Source organism: Pteropus medius, unplaced genomic scaffold (genome assembly GCF_902729225.1).
Source record: "Pteropus medius unplaced genomic scaffold, Ma_sr-lr_union100, whole genome shotgun sequence".
NCBI classification, from domain to species: Eukaryota; Metazoa; Chordata; class Mammalia; order Chiroptera; family Pteropodidae; genus Pteropus; species Pteropus medius.
In genome coordinates, this window is record NW_024354499.1 from 14,613,199 (window position 1) to 14,628,044 (window position 14,846).

The 14,846-nt window shown below is 38.4% G+C and overlaps 1 pseudogene; it reads left to right on the plus strand.

Annotated features, from left to right (window-relative positions):
* Nucleotides 1-7,664: 7,664 nt before the first annotated feature.
* On the plus strand, nt 7,665-7,784 carry LOC120594654 (uncharacterized; annotated as a pseudogene).
* The last annotated feature ends 7,062 nt before the right edge of the window (nt 7,785-14,846 follow it).

Sequence of the window (14,846 nt, forward strand, 5' to 3'; positions counted from 1 at the left end):
CAATGAAATACATCCCAAATGAAAGAATAGGACAAAACTCCAGAAAAAGAACTAAATGAAATAGAAGCAAATAATCTACCAGATACAATGTTCAAAATACCAGTTACAAAAATGCTCATTTGGTCTAATGTATCATTTAAGACCACTGTTTCCTTGTTGATTTTCTATCTGGATGATCTATCTATCCATGTCAAAGGAGTGTTAAAATCCCCTACTATGATTTTATTACTTTCGATCTCTCCCTTTATGTCAGTCAATATTTGCTTTACATATTTAGGCGCTCCTATGTTGGTGTCCTCTTATTGGCTTAATCCCTTTACCATTATGTTATGTCCTTCTTTGTCTTTTGTTACAGCTTTCATTGACATCAATAGATAGATAATCCAGGTAGAAAATCAACAAGGAAACAGTGGTCTTAAATGACAGATTAGATCAAATGAATTTAATTGATATTTTTAGAACATTTCACCCCATAGTAGCAGCATATACATTCTTTTCAAGCACACATGGAACATTTTCCAGGAGTGACCAGATATTAGGCCACAAAATAAGTCTCAATAAATTTAAGAAGATTGAAATCACACTAAACATCTTTGATGACAACGGTATGAAACTAGAAATCAACAAGAAAAACACACAAACATGGAGGCTAAACAACATGCTACTAAACAATGAATGAGTTAACAACAAGGTCAAGAAAGAAATCAAAACACACCTTGAGACAAATGATAATGAAAACACAATGACCCTTGGGCTATGGTACATAGTCCGAGCAGTTCTAAGAGGGAAATTCATAGCAATACAAGCCAACGTTAAAAAACAAGAAAAATCTCAAATCAACAATCTATACTAACATCTAAAGGAACTAGAAAAAAAAGAACAAACAAAACCCAAAGTTAGTATAAGAAAGGAAATAATAAAATCAGAGTGGAAAAAATGAAATATTGTCTAAAAAAAATACAAAAGATCAATAAAATCGAGATCTGGTTTTTTGAAAAGATAAATAAAATTGATAAACCTTTAACTAGACTCATCAAGAAAAAAAGAGAGAAGACCCAAATAAATAAAATCAGAAATGAAAGAGGAGAAGTGGCAACTGACACCATGGAAATACAAAGAATTGTAAGAAAATACTACAAACAATTATATGCTAACAAATTGGACAACCTGGAAGAAATAGAAAATTCCTAGAAACATACAATCTTCCAAGACTGAATCAAGAAGAAACATAAAATCTGAACAGACTGATAACTACTAACAAAATCAAATCCTTAATTAAAAAAAAATTCCCCACAAATAAAAGTTCTGGACCAGATTGCTTTACAGGTGAATTTTACCAAACATTCAAAGAAGAATTAACATCTATCCTTCTTGAGCTGTTCCAAAAACCTCAAGATGAAGGGAAGGTTCATAAGATCATTTTATGAGACTACCATTACCCTGATTCTAAAACCAGAGAAAGACATTACAAAAAAAAGAAAATTATAGGCCAATACCCCTAATGAACATAGATGTGAAAATCTTCAACAAAATATTAGCAACCCAAATTCAGCAATATATTAATAAAATCATACACAATGATCAAGTTGGATTTATTCCTGGGATGCAAGGTTGCTTCAATATCTGCAAATCAATTAACATGATATACCACATAAACCAAATGAAGGATAAAAATCATATGATCATATTGATAAATGCAGAAAAAGTGTTTGACAAAATCCAGCATCCATTTATGATAAAAACTCTTAGCAAAGTGGGAATAGAGGCTGTCCATTTTCATCATTTCTATTCAGCATAATATTGGAAGTCCTAGCCACAGCAATCAGGCAAGGAAAAGAAATAAAAGGAATGCAAATCAGAGAGGAAGAAGTAAAACTGTCATTATTTACAGATGACATGATACTATACAGAGAGACTCCTACAGAGTCTACCAAAAAAACCTGTTAGAACTAATAAATGAATTCAGCAAAGTAGCAGAATACAAAATTAATATTCAGAAATCAGTTGCATTTTTATATACCTATAATGAACTATCAGATAGAGAAATTAAGAAAATAATCCCATTTTAATTGCATTAAAAAAAGAAAATACCTAGGAAATAAAATACCTATAGGTCTTTAACCAAGGAGGTAAAAGACCTATACTATAAGACATTGGAGAAAAAAGTCGAAGAAGATACAAATAAATGGAAGCATATACCATGTTCACGGATAGGTAGAATTAACATCATTATAATATCCATACTACCCAAAGTAATCTATAGATTCAATGCAATCTCTATCAAAATACCAGTGGCATTTTTCAGAGAACTAGAACAAATAATCCTAGAATTTATATAGAACCACAAAAGATCTCAAATAGCCAAAAGCAACCTTGAGAAAGAAGAACAAAGATGAGAGTATCACACTATCTGATATTAAACTATACTACAAGTCTATAGTAATCAAAACAGCATGGTGCTGGCATAAAAACAAACACATAGATCAATGGAATAGAATAGAGAGCCCAGAAATACACCCATGCCTATATAGTCAATTAATCATGACAAAGGAGTCAAGAATATACAATGGGGTAAAGACAGTCTCCTCCATAAATGGTGTTGGGAAAACTAGACAGATATAGGAAAAAAAAAAATTAAATTAGACTACTTTCTTGCACCATATACAAGAATAAATTCAGAATGGATTAAAGACTTAAATGTAAGACCTGAAACCATAAAACTCCTAGAAGAAAACATAAGCAGTAAACTTGCTGATATTATTCTTAGTAATAATTTTTTTGGATATGACTCCTCAGGCAAGGGAAACAAAAGAAAAAATAAACAAATAGGACTACATAAAACTAAAAAGCTTTTGCATAGCAAAGGAAACCATCAACAAAATGAAAAGACAACCCACTGAATGGAAGAAGATATATGTCACCAACACACCTGATAAGGGGTTAATATCCAAAATATATAAGGAACTCATACAACTCAACATCAAAAATACAGTCTGATTAAAAAATGGGCAGAGGACCTGAATAGATATTTCTCCAAAGAGGACATACAGATGGCGAATAGACATGACGAGATGTTAAATGTCACTAAACGTCAGAAAATTAAAACCACAATAATATCACCTCACACCTGTCAACCTAAATGCCCATCTACAGACAAGTGGATAAAGAAGTCATGGTTCATATATACAATGGAATATGACTCAGCCTTAAAAAAAAAAAAAAAAAAAAACCGAAATCCTACCATTTGCAACAACATAAATGAACCTAGAGGTTATTATGCTGAGTGAAATAAGTCAGACAGAGAAAGATAAATATCATATGATTTCACTTATATGTGGAATTTAAGAAACAAAAGGAACAAACTAAATGAAAACAGACTCGCAGATACGGAGAACAATCTGGTGACTGCTAGAGAGGAGGGGAGTTAGGGGACTGGGAGAAAAAAGTGAAGAGATGAAGAAGTACAAATTAGTAGTTACAAAATAGTCACGGAGATGTAGACTACAGCAGGGGTCCCCAACCCAGTACTGGTTCATGGCCTGTTAAGTACCAGGCTGCATAGCAGGAGGTAAGCGGTGGGCAAGGGAGTAAAGCTTCATCTGTATTTGCAGCTGCTCCTCAGCACTAGCATCACTGCCTCAGCTCCACCTCAGATCATCAGGCATTAGATTCTCATAGGAGCACCAATTCCTGGTGCTAAAAAGGTTGAAGACCTCTGGACTACAGCATAGGGAATATAGTCAATAGTGTTGTAATGGTTATGTGTAGAGCCAGATGGGTGACAAAGTAATCAGGGGGATCACTTCATAAACTATAAATGTCTACCCAATGTACTATATATCTGAAACTAATAAAATAAAATAAATAAATAATCAATAAGTGTTGGAGAAAATGTGAAGAAAAGGGAACACTTGGGCACTGTTGGTGGGATTGTAAATTGGTGCAGCCACTATGTAAAATAGTATGGAGATTCCTCAAAAAATTAAAAATAGAACTATCATATGACCCAGCAATCCCATTTCTGGGTGTTTATCCAAAGAAATCCAGAACACTTATTTGAAAAGGTATATGCACCCCTATATCCACTGCAGCATTATTTACAATAGCTAAGATACAGAAGCAACCTAAGTGTTCAACGAAAGACAACTGGATAAATAAGTGGTACATATATACAATGGAATATTATTTGGCCATAAAAAAGAATGAAATCTTACCATTTGCGACAACATGGATGGACCTAGAGGGTATTACGCTAGATGAAATAAGTCTGACAGAGAAAGACAAATATATGATTTCACTTATACGTGGAATCTAAAAAACACACAAAATAGAAATAAACTCATAGATACAGAGAATAAACTGACGGTTGCCAGATGGGCAGGGGTTGCGGGCTGGGTAAAAAAGGTGAAGGAATTAATAAGTACAAACTGACAGTTACAAAATAGTCATGGGGATGTAAAGTACAGCATAGGGAATATAGTCAATAATATAATAACTATGTATGGTGTCACAGAGTTACTACACTTATTAGGGGATCATTTCATAAGTTATACAAATGTCCAACCACTATACTGTACACCTAAAACTAATATAATATTAAATTGAGAAATAAATAAAAAATAAAATGCACATGGATTTTTATTGAATACCCCAAAAGCTAACTGGATTTTCCTGTGATAAACATAAACACATTAGGTGGGCATTACTATTTTAATCCTAAAATCCATCTCCAAATCAGGAAGATAGATAACACAAAAACATTTTCAGTGTTTTGTACCCATCAGGGTAGTAATGATTATCTTTTTACTAGAATAAATCTAAACATAAATATGAAAATACTTTTTCATTATTGATAAATAAAAATAGCTTTGTTATCACCATTGGATACCAAGAAGCAACCTGTGCAGAAAAAAGGAAGGATATTGTTGGACTTAAAAGATTGGTCCTGACATTAAGTGCCAGTCCTGACACAGCCTACATGTGTGATCTTAAACAAAGCACTCATTCTCTGTAGTGTTTTTATCAGATCTGTAGAATGTGGGTGATATTTGCCTCCCTTACTTACATATGAGATTAACAGTGTAAGTCCCTTATAATGAAATCAGGATATAGCTCCCCAAAGGCTTCTTTAAATCTGTCAATTCTGATTATTCTTACCTAATTAAGATAAGTGATGGCACAAGGGCTGCCCTGATTTGAGAAGGGGATAGCTTAGGTGTTGGAGGAAGACAGTGAGGAGACAAGGCAGAAGGAAAGCCAAGTGTCCTGATTACCTTAGCATTGAAGAGGTTTTTGCAACTCTAGGCTGGCTGCAGTCCAAACATAGAAATGCTTTCAGCGGTGAATAAAACCAGTCCTTGCTTTGAAGGACTTTACTCTTTAGCTAGGGAGCTAAATGTAACCCACAGAAAATCTTTCAAGAGATTAGAATTGCCAAATTGTGTGGTTTCAATGAAGCTTCAAGCTGGCTGTGTATTGTCATATCTGCCGCAGGCTGCAAGAAAGAGCTGAGCCTCCATGGGAGTCTGAGGGCAAGTGACGGGCATGGGTACCTGTGCACTCAAGGCTGGGGGGTGGGGTGGAGGCTGACTGTGGTCAGGTCATGACTTCGGGAAGGTAGGAAGAGGCCAGACTGCTGAGGCCTCAGAGCCAGGCTTGATAACATTTATGTTTCATGCATTAGGAAACAGAAAATCACTACAGTGTTAAGCAAAAGAGTCCTAAAGGTGAAAAGCAGATTTTTAGGAAGATGGGTTTTGCAAAGATGGGCAGGATGAAGCCATGAAGAGACTACATAAAAAAGACATTATATTTTCGCTCTTTTAAAAAAACCTAAATATTTGCAATATAACTTATGGATTAGGACAGATGGTTCTACTTCCTATCAAAGAAAAGTCCTTCTTAGAATATTTGTTTTCCCTTTAAATGAAGTTTATCTACCCTTCAAAACAAGAAGATTACTGTGAGGTGACTGCCATGGCCTGGCAGGTCTCAAATCAGATGAGGTCTCTGCTCAAGGTCCTGGATCTTTACAACTGTTTGTCATACACTAGTTACCAAATGTGTGTGTGTGTTTGCTCACATGCATGAGTTTTTAAAAAATATTTGAGCATACACAATATTAACCCACTGGTTTTGTCAAAGATGACCACTGAGGTTTAATTTGACACTTTTTTCTTTTGCAATCAGCTTTCCTTTATTATCAACTCATCCTGCCAACTTGGTTCAGTAGCCGAAGCCTTTCTGGCTGTCCAGCTCAGGGTTTGGCTTGATTCAGACTCAGAAGCACCTGGATTGCCTCCCTTTTGTCTCAGGTCTAAATTGTTTATTTATCTTTCCTAGGCTACTTGAGTCATTAAAGACATATGTTAGTTTGCTTTTTCAACTTCTCTATTCTCTAGAATTTAGCTTCCTTATTTTATACAGGATAAGATAGAGTTATGCTGAGTATTTTATAACAGAATTTTGGGAGGTTGGTGGGGGAGGAGGGCCAAATCTGAATAGAGAAAGAGGGACATTCTTTTATTTGTTTGTTTTTTTTAATCCCCTGCAATGTCATATTCACTATCATGTCATGAAATGCAACATCTGTTGGCACGGAATAATACGAAAAGTACTGACCTACATAAATGCAATGATTTTGCCCTCTAGGGTCTTAAAATCCAGCTGGATTGTCTATACAGAACAAACTATATATTGTGGATCAGGACAAAAGTCTAGAGGAAGGGATGATGGTCGAAGGCTTAGGGAGTCAGGGGTAGGTTTGGAGGAGGTGGGGACCTGAAGGATGGGTGGGACCTGACAGACAGGAGCAGAGTGGTGGTTTCTGGGCTGGTAGAAGCCCCAAGCAAAGCTGTAGAGGCCAACACAGCCTGGCTGCATCTGAAGAACTTGGCGTGTGGACCACGCCGGAAAAGAGGTGTGTTTAGGGGTAGAGTAGATGATAATGCTGAGAAGGCAGGGCGGGGGCTCTAAAACTGTGCTGAAAATAGGGTGTGTTTGTGCAGGCTTCTGCAGAGATGGCCATAGAGGTCATAAGAGTTTGGGGAGAGCTTTGCATACTTTGGCACTGAATGCTCTGGATTTTATTCTGTGGAAGCCAATGGGTTTGGGGGCCAGAAGAGGGGCATCACAGGGAAAATAGTTATTATGTATGGGTTTTCATTCTTGTTGCTGTTCAATTTTTATTTTTTAAAGATTCGTCCAGCAATGGTTAGAATGAGGAGAAACTCAAGCAGGAAGATGATTTCAGTCCCTTGTGGTTCAGGCTGAGGTGAAAAAGGCCCAAACACATTGTTGGAATAAGCAGGAGAAACATTATAAATGACAAATTGGCAAGAGTTTGTGGCTGCCATGTGATGAGAGAAAAAGAGTGTATTCACTCTGGAGTGAATTGCAGTGACTGAGACCTCACCCAGGCTAGTTGTGACTGGATTTATACACAATACTGGCTGATTTCTATAACTTACTGCTTTTAACAACAGATTTAGCTTACAATCTGCCCCAATTTTAGTTTCCAGAGGATCATTTTCTTGAAGGATTGATGTGCCTCCTCAAAAGGTTATGAGTGACCAATGAACTTTGAGCTTCTTACTAGACGGAGAAGCTGGGCCAAGACACTCTATTGAGCTGACAGTGACCAAACATGTAAAAGAGTTTGTGGCATCTATGTCCATGACACCCTGAATGTGCCTGATCTCATCTGATCTCGGAAGCTAAGCAGGGTCGAGCCTGGTTAGTACTTAGATGGGAGACCACCTTAGGAATACCAGGTGCCATAGGCGTTAAAAAAAAAAAAAAAGTTTCGTGGAGAAAGTCATAACAGGTCTTAGGGATTCATCAGGTTACATCTTTCTTCTAAATTATTATTATAAGGGCAGCATAAAACCATTGAAGAGAGAAAACAGGAGGAAGGATTTACATTTTTGGCTTTGGCAGACAGTTCCCTAAATAATCCTACTGACTGAAGTGACAAATGCCCAAAAATAAAGTCGATATTTGTCGACAGCCTACCACAATCCAGACATGCTGGAATTTTAATGGTGAGTTCAAAGGCAAGCTACAACAAGGAAACTGACGTTTTTAATACCCTTCACTTAATTGAAGAAATATTTAAATTTTTATTATCCTGAAAAGAAATGAGATAGTCAGAATGCCGTTTCCAGATCTCTGTTTTTTATTGGGATTTGGGTCAGCAGAGTTTGCTTCTGTCTGTGGGTCTCTGAGTGGTGCTTGTGAGCCAGAGGGAACCCACCCAAGCCACAAGGTGATATTTTCTAAGACACCCAGTCACCTTATTGCACCTAGAAGTCGAGGTCATGGCAAAGCAAGTTCAAAGCCCGTTTCTGACAGATCTGATAGAACCAGAAGATGAACATAGCACAGACAGAAGATTCAATTTAACATTATCTGGACAAGTTGAAAATAAATAAACCTTAGGATTCAGGAAAAAAAAAAAACCTGAGAAAATCTTGAGTGTGGGCTCCAATAGTCACATGCAAGAATGTTCATAGCAGCACTGCCAGCAATACCAAAAAACTGCAAACAACCCACACATCCATTGAGAGACTGGAGAAGAAAATGGCAGAGTGTTCACATTGTAGAATATTATACAGTTACATGCCACAGCATAGACAAATGCCACAAACACCATGAATGGTGAGAAAAGCAAAGCAAAAATATATACAGTATGATTTATTTTGTATAAAGTTCAAAAGCATGCAAAACCAGCATATCATTGAGGGGTGGGTATTTTTAGGGTAAAATTATAAAGATAAGCAAAGGAATACTCAATGAAATTAGGAGGAGGCTGAGATGGGGACAGATGCACAAGGGGGATCCAATGGTGTAGGTTATAACCTATATCTTAAGCAGGGTTGTAGGTAGTTGAGTGTCCATTTTTAAAAGTATTTTGCTCATATAATCTATTCTTTTGTATGTATTTAATATTTAATTAGATTTTGAAAAACTAGTAGGGCTGGAAATCTCCTGCAAAAGACACGACTGCAAAGCCTTATTCTCATAATTCCAGAACTTGAAATTCATCAATTCTCTTTGTTTAACAGTCAGACACATCTGATCTCGGAAGCTAAGCAGGGTCGAGCCTGGTTAGTACTTGGATGGGAGACCACTTAGGAAGACCAGGTGCTGTAGGTGTAAAAAATAAAAAAATAAGGGATTGTAACCTGACAAAGTCCTTGCAATCTGTGAGGTCAACCAAGGGTTGCCTTGCCTAAAAAAAAAATTAAAAAAAAAAAGCCAGACAAACAAAATGAAAAGGCCAAGTATATAGAGGAAATATAGATGAAGAAAAATGACCCGAGCCCCATGTTTTTTTTGTCTTCTGGATTGCATTTGTCTTTCAGCATTTCTTCTTTTTAATATTTCACTTATTGTAGTCAGAAACATTTCTTGAGTATCTCATAGGCTGAGTACAGTTTAGGCTATAAGGTTTAGATGGTATAGAGCAAGATAAGACATTGTTCCTGCTCTCATGAAGACAGATAATTAAGCAATAAAGAAAAGGAGGACAGGTGCTACACATAAGTACAAGAAGCTAGGGAAGCACAAGGCAGCAGCAGGCAACTGAGCCTTGGGAGATGTACTGTAGAGAGTATTAAGAGCAGACACTTATTGCATGCCAGGCCAAGTTCTAAGCACTTTACATATTCTATACACTGTATGTTCACTCACTGAATACTCACAATAACCCTAATGAGATAGGTGCTATCACTATCCCCATTTTACAGATGAGAAAACTAAGGCACAGAGGGGTTAAATGACTAGCCCGAGGTCACACAGCTAGGAAGAGCTGAGCCAAGATTCAAACTCTGGCACACTCGTGTTCTTAAGCACCACACTCTGGCCCCTCATGCTTCCCTGAGCAAGTGACTTTCTGACTGAGACCTGAGAGACTAAGAGCCACCAAGCAGGAATAGAGGAGGGGGATGAGAGTTCTGGGCATGTATGTATCATTTGAAGGTGGTACAGGAGCTAAAGTAAATATGGAGTCACACAAAGTGTGAAAAACTCTTCTACCTGGGAACAGTTCGTTTTTTTTTTCAGGCCTTGGCCTAGAGGAGGCAGTGCAGGGATGAGGTGCGGTCTTGGGGAGGCAGTCTGAGCTCTGTCAGTTTCTCTGAGCAAGATGCAGACCTTGGTGCTGGGTTCAGAGGGTTTCTAAAGGCCCATAGCAACAACTGCCAGGGATCCTGGGAAAGTCCCCAGGCATCCAAGATCCTGCGGCCTTGGCAGTCCCTCTGTCCCCTCTTGGCCTCGTTTCCCAAATGGACCCAACATCAATCAAGGACAAGAACCTAAGGCATGACCTAGCAAACAGCTGGCAAACTAATTTTAAAATCCAATTTCAAATTGTATATGTATAAGCCTCAGTGTATTTCTCTAGGGGATTCTATCTTTCGAGTGGAAAATTTTAAGTCAAATAAGGTAATCTCTATTTTGATTCCCATCATCCTGAGTGCAGGGCCCTGCAGCCTCCAGTAAGTGTTAATCCTCTTTAAGCACAAGCAAGTCACGGCTTGGGAGTCAAGGCGACTCCAGGGCTCAGAGAGAAAGGTCAGGACTGCTAAAATTTATTGTGCTAACACTGTTAGTGTATGTTTGGCTTTGTCCAGCACAAGAGAAGAAACAGAAGACATGAATTATGGCTGCTGGAATGGGGCAGAGTGAGGCTTCTGCAATCTGCTCATTTGTTGACCAGTTTCCTACATCTTGGACTCCGTCTAGCCCTCTTCTAAAAAAATATAAACGAATGAATGAATGAATGAATGAGTCACAAGAAACAAGAATGAGGAGAAAACAGGGTTCTGGGGGAGGGAATGGAGCAGAGAAAGTGAGAGGGAGGGCAAAAAGGGGACACAGGGCCAGCACTTTACAACACCTGCTTGTCTAACTCAGGCCACTGTCTTTTTGGTGATTCTGCAGCTGCCAGGCCTTGGCCTCAGGCGCCAGTGGGGAGATAAAGCATGTTGGCTCAGGGCCAGCAACACAGCCTATCCTGTGAAGATGACAGTATTTTGCTTCTCCTAACAAACGCCTTTTGCATTCAGCAACCCAGATTTGTCTGGGCTTTTCTTTCTGAGGCCTAAATTGGTTAGATACATCTAGAGAAGGATTTCTCCAGGTCCTCTCCCCCTCCTGCCCCCGCCCCACCCAAGCACTTTCTAAATTTCATTGATCCTACCTCATACTTTTTGTCTCAAAGAAATGAAAAAACAAACTTTAGGATAACTCTTGGCTACACAAAGGGTCAGGCCTAATATGGCCACTGCCCCAGCCAGAGTCATCATCTATGCAGGTGAAAGTTTTGTGTCATTAGAAGGAGAGAGAAATGCTGGACAGACATCCTGGAGTGGAGAGGACAGGGTCCCGGCCAGGACAGGTGGGTCTGGAGTGGAAGGAAGCTCTTGACAGAAACACTTCATAATTTGCTTGCTGTGGTGGGACCCAGGGAGACACTTCAGGAGGTCACGCTCAGGAAAGAAGGCAGTTCTATGAGGAAGGGAAAAGGGAAGGAAGCCAAGTCAGAGGAGGGCTTTTCAGATAAACCACAGACCTAAAGTGTAATTTCTCAGGGCCCAGGACCACCAGTTTCTGCAGCTGTGGAGTGATCAAAGTTTCACCAGGTAGCTCATTTCATGTCTCATCATTAAAAAAGTCATTCTCCTATTGAACTGATAGATACAAAGCCCAAAGCACATACCAGGGCCTGGTGTATGGTAAGTGCTCTCTAAATATAAGCCAGTATCAAGATTATTGTTGAGCAGAAAGTTGCCTCCCCCCAAATATTTAGTCATTGGCCCAGTGCTGTCTTCAAAAGCAATGTGGTCTATGTCTGATCCCCTTTGTTTTTGTTTCCATAATAAATGTCTCAGTGCCTTCCAGCATACCTGATACTGCATGGCTTCCAGATACACCATCATGGCTGCCTTCTGTAGACAACTCAAGTTATCAAGGGCCCTTTTAAAACATTTTGAACATGGTATTCAGGATTGAATCTAATATTTCAGGTATTATCTGACCATCCAGGAATATGGTGGAAAAGTATTCCTTGAATTCTCTTACCTGTTTACATACATACAATTATGCTAGGTATGTGTGAAATGCTAGAGATAAAAAGATGAATGAAACATAGTGCCTGCTATTTGCAATAGTCTCAAATAGTGTTACTATCATCATACTTGAATGGATCGATAAACTGTGGTCTATTCACACAATGGAATATTATGTGGCAATGGAAAAAGACTGTTGAGACTGCACTAACAATATGGGACTGCATGTAACATTACAAATGTGATGATGATCAAAAAAGCTGGACACAAGACTACATACTATTTTTGACCTATTTTTAAAAATTTACAAAAACAGCTGAAACTAACCTATGCTGTTGAAAGACTGGATAGAGGTTTCCCTGGGGAGAGAGATAGTATAAGAGAGCACAAGGAGGGTTCTGGGTGCTATAATGCTTGGTTTCTTAATCTGGGCGCTGATTATATGCATATGTTCAGTTTGTGAAAATTCTGTGAGCTACACGTTTACAATATGCAATTGCTTGGATGTTGCATATCAATAAGAAGTTAAGGGGGGAAATATCATGCATGGGATCAAGATAATTGGAGGAAACAGTGAGATAACTTTAGTTCAGCATGGTAAACGCCATTATAGAGAAACATATAATGTGCGATACAGCAAGACAGAAGAAGGAGCAAGTAACCAAGGCTCAGGGGCAGAACAGGGTTAGCGAGGCCTCCTGGGGGCATTCTAGAGCTGAAAAGGAGCTGAACCTCATCCTCCAAGGCTGAATATTTGGGAAAGAAGTTTTAGATACATTAATAGAAAGAGGGCCTCATTTGTCCCGATGAGAGTGGAAGTGAGATGTGAGAAGTGAACATGGTGATAATTTAGAATAATGGGAATGAAAGCCAGAGCCAACCAGAGATAAAGAAAAATAAATTGATGGGTGGTATGAAAAGAGCCCGGAGGAGGTATAAACCATGAACTTGAAGTGGGGCCATTCTCATTGGTTGGGTGGTCTTTTTCAGGAGCATAAATAGAAAATTCAGGGTTGGGATTTACTGGGCAGATGTGGCAAAAGCAGAGCAATTGGAATTGGTGAGGGAATAGCTTCAAAAATCAGCCACAGTGTCTAGTCAGGAGCAGAGAACAATAGTCTGTGAGCCTAGACTTCCCTCCTCTCCCCTCCTCTCACTTTTTCCTCTCATGCTTCTGATCACTCCTCAGTCTCACTCCAGGTTTGTCTTCCTCTACTCAACAGTTACAGGTTAGGTGATCTCTAGAGACCCACTTTGAAATGGGCCCTTTTTTTTTTTTTTTTTTGGTCTACACAATTTCCTTATGATCAATTTTGATTATCTAACCTAATCTGATGTGTTCCATCTCCAGTTCAGAATTCTCTGAGCTCCATACCTATATGTCTATTTAACACGATCACATTCAACATGCTCCTCAATGCAACATGTTCAAAAATTAAATTCATTATTTTCTTCCTCACCCTCTTCTGGTCTCTCTAACCTCTCCTTCCCAGTGTTTCCTTGGGCAGCATTGCTATATAATCAGCTTCCCTAGGCAGATGCCTGGGCATCATCTTCCTCGTCTAATCAAGCATCAAGGCTGTCAGTTTCCCTTTTTTAATAACTCTCCTCTCAGGGGCAGTCTCTCCACTCCACCCTTACCACCTAAATTTGAGGCCCACTCTGTTGCAAAAACCTTATGACCAGCTGCCCTGTCTCTGGTCTCATATCTCCCTTCCATCCTCAGGCAGCTGCACTGGTGGTCTTTCTAAAACCCAAATGATCCAGTCACAGTGCTTTTATTAATACTGCTAAAACAAGATTATCCTGAGAGGACAAACCATAATCTCCCATCTAAGGGATCTTTCTTTTCTCTCTTTATACCTCCACATTCTTCGTCTGCTTTTAAAATATATATTTTTAAATCTTATATTTACATGGTAAAAAAAATCAAATATTAAGGAAAAGCATCAAATAAAAAGCAAAAGTTATCTTTTCCTAACTCCAGTGCTACTCTCCAAAACTTACCACCTCTTATGTATCATTCCTAAAAAAAAGTCTGCATATACCTATGTATTTTTTAATTTAACACAAATGAGATTACACTGCTGTGCACATTGGTTTTAACAAAACACATTTAGAAGATCTTTCCAGGTCCACACATATAGTTCTGCCTCATGTTTTAATGATTTCATACTTTTCCATTACATAGATCTATTTAACTGGTCCCCTGCTGATGTATGGCTAAGTACTTTCCAGGTTTTTGTTATTACAATGCTGCAGTAATCATATTTGCACATGATTTTGGCATAATTTTGCTAGTATATCCTTAGGGCAAATTCCTAGTGGTAGTATTGCTGAGTCAATGAGAACAAACATTCAAAATGTTGACAGACATTGCTAAATTGCTCTCCAGAGAGATGAATCTGTTTACACTCCCAGGATCAGTTTATGAGGGTGCCTATTTCCCCATAATCTTGTGATTACTGGGCATTACCAAACTTTTATTTGTTTGTCCATTTGATAGATGAAAAATGAAATTTCATTGTTTTGTGATGCATTTCTTTAACTATGAGTGATGCTGAAGATTTTTCACGTCTTTTAGCTCTTTGTTTCTTATAGACTGCTCATATCCTCTGTCCGTTTGGAGATTAGTTTATGAGTTTGGGTATTTGAACTATTGTCTAGTTTCCCAGGGAACTTAATATATTGATAGAACTCCATGAATTTCACCTTTGCCCAAGTATGAACCCCAACCAATCAAAGAAGATTGAGTGGTCTCTGGAAATTCAAGTA